Here is a 2,972-nt window from a genome sequence, read left to right on the forward strand (position 1 = left end):
CAGATTTCCATTTCTATCTCCTAGATACCCAAGTGTGGCCAGACGCGTGGGTGCCATGTGCAGGACTCGGGGCTTGCTGCGTGGAGGAAGTCTTATACCCCCAGTGATGGAGGACCTCTGTCACTCACTTTAAAAGGAGTAGGGACTGTCCTTGTCCCTGTCTCATCCCTGTCCATCTTCATTCTCTGAATGATGGGAAACCAGGGAGATGGGAGAAAAACTGTCATTTTTTCCTATATTTTTCTTGTCAAAAGATGAACTGCTCATTGTAGTTACAATAAAGCAGAGAGAGGGGGAGCACCCAAGCCACCTTGCTTGTTGGGCTGTGCTCTGTGAACTCCTCCATACTGGTGCAATTGGATGCTCCATGCCGCTCAGCATGGCTCCTTGAAAAAACGTCCCTTGGAGCTTGCTTGAAACAAGAGCGCCCAGTGGCGGGCGCTGAGGAAGTAGCTGTGCTTTCACTCGCCTTGTTTTCAGTGCCTGTCCATGCACAGTGGCCCAGCTCACTCCCATCTCTGTGCTGCAGCTGGATGCCCAGGGACACAACTGTGAAGAGAGTCATTGCAGCTGCGGGAAGATTCACAGCCCTGTTTTTGTTAAAGAGCTCGCTGCCTGCTCCTAAACCATATTTTATTGAAACCTCACAATACCCAGCAAGCAGCACCAGGGGAGCCAAGCAAGACACTGTAAACATCATTTTCCCCTAATTTCCAAGGACAATGGAAGGCATGGCAATTACGCGAATAATGAGAAAGATAACAGTTCGGCTCTTCGCCCTGTGGCTGGTGACTTGTGCTGCCCCCAGGGGCCGGCATAGCTGGGACTCATGCCTGCCCTGAGTTTCCAGCAGCTCAAAGAACATTTCTGAAGGTTATGTGTAAAGCCATTAAGATGCCGTGAAATCCGCAGAAAAGCTTCTGGACAGCCTCTAAGCTCAGCATTGCAGACTTTACGTCCATCGGACTCTGTTCTTTCTGCTGGCAAGGCCGAAACAATGGGAGCACCAATCCTGGTCTGCCTGACAAGTCATGTCGCAGTGGCATGAAGTGGTCTGCGGAGTGGGCAGTCACAGGAACAAACTCTATGTGTGTGCTGAATAAACCCCTAATCTAGCAAGAGGGCTTCGCACCTGAAATCTTCCATGGGACTGCATTTAGTGTGAAAGTACCAGGGCACCGAAATACTTTCATAGTGAAAAAATTGTTCTGGGCCTGATTTCTCCGCCCTGTAACATCACCTAGGCACTCGTGACTCATTCGATGAAATATTTATGTATTGCCTCTCTGAACAATTCCTGGCTTGCCTTTATGTCCTGTTAGCAGTTTACTTTCCAGATTTTTCCATATGTTTACAAAATACACTGTTCCAAGAGGCAGGTTTCCCAGCTCTCTGTGGAAGGTTAGCGTAGACATCAAAGTCAAAGCTTGTGAGCCTCCCTTGGAGGTCATTGCAAAGCTACACTTAGTTTCTTATCAAGGTGCTTCTGAGCTGGCTGCTTATACCACTGTGTATCACCTAGACATGAGCACAGCGATGCTGCCTATGCCCAGCCCCCACGACATGTCCCAGTGCAATGTGGTTACAGACATGTTCTCCAGTCTGTAACTGAGACCAGTGCTACTGGAGCAGGGACAAGGCAGTGCTGCAGCGCAGAAAGGTAGGACGGGGGGGAGACAAAGGGGATGGCAGAACCAGTCCAGGTCCATGGAGGCAGGTGGACATTCGTAGATGTGTCAGCAACTGAAGAACAGCGCAATACCAGGCGAGTTGCAGAGAGGATGGTGAGCGTGCCTCGCTCTCCCCTGCAGAGGCACAGGACAGGCAGTGGGACCACATGGCCAGAGGACTGCAGCAGAGACACCGTCTCATTTTGGGAGTCATTTTGTTGTCACGCTGGGTGCAGAAAATCCACTGGGGCCAGGGGGAAAAAACCCAAACCCCTATAAATCTAATAGTTATGTCAAAGCCAGCTATGAAGATTTTGGGTGTTTTTTCCCTTCTTCAAGCAGGAACTTTTTGTAAAATTGACCCTCATGCTAAGCCATTTTGACCTCTTCATAAGCTAGCACCATAAAGTGTGGAGGCTGTTATACTGCCTTATCTTGCTGGGATTGTAAACCTTTGAGCTCTAAATTCCCTCTGCAACCCTAAAAATTCTTCCCCAGGCAAGACAGTGTATGTCTTTCCTTTTTAAAGCACACAGTGAGGTAACTTGTAATTAAACCCAAAATAATCAAAGTGTTTCAGATTGGAAAGCTGTAAACTCATTTCTCTGAGAAATCATACACCTGACCACATCCTAGGAGCCTCTCTTGGCCGCAAGGCCTTGGCTGGCCACCCAGGAGCTGGTCCGCTTGTTGCCGTCCACTTCATGCGGTGAGATTTTGCTGCGAGACTGTTCATCCGAGGCCGGAGGTGTAATGGTCGGGCCGCGTGAAGGCGGGCGCAGGGCCACTTGTGCCAAGCCTGGCCTTGTCTGCCTGGGACCATCTGCTGGCCTGAGGCCATTCAGGGTTTCCACCATTTTCAGCTGGCAGACTGAGTAAGCTTTTTCACGGGAGTTGCAGATGGTAGAGGGAATTCAAGCCTAATGGTAACAAGGTTCGCTTTCCTCAGGTGCCATTTGCAAACCCCCCCTTTCCTCCCCAGGCGTCCCCAGGCTGCAGAGCCCTCCTCCACACAACTGCGGTCACAGCTGAGCCTGACTCACCGCAAGCCCCGTGCAGGGCTTTGGGGGAAGGCAGACGGCTCCAGGACTGGCCTGGCTCAGCCGGCACCGGGGAGTGACAGGCACAAAGAAGCTGCCGTGGTCCAAAGCCAACATAGTAGTTGAAGACTTGTCCTGCTTAACTGCTGTTTTCTCTGACACTTGCCGAGAGTGGAGCAGCAAGCTAAACATTTCTGCACCACTTCAGAAATTATTTTTTTTTTTTTTATAGAGCTTTTTGCTTTGTGTTTCTTCCCCCCCC

Source organism: Charadrius vociferus, unplaced genomic scaffold (genome assembly GCF_000708025.1).
Source record: "Charadrius vociferus isolate BGI_N301 unplaced genomic scaffold, ASM70802v2 scaffold309, whole genome shotgun sequence".
Classification (NCBI taxonomy): Eukaryota; Metazoa; Chordata; class Aves; order Charadriiformes; family Charadriidae; genus Charadrius; species Charadrius vociferus.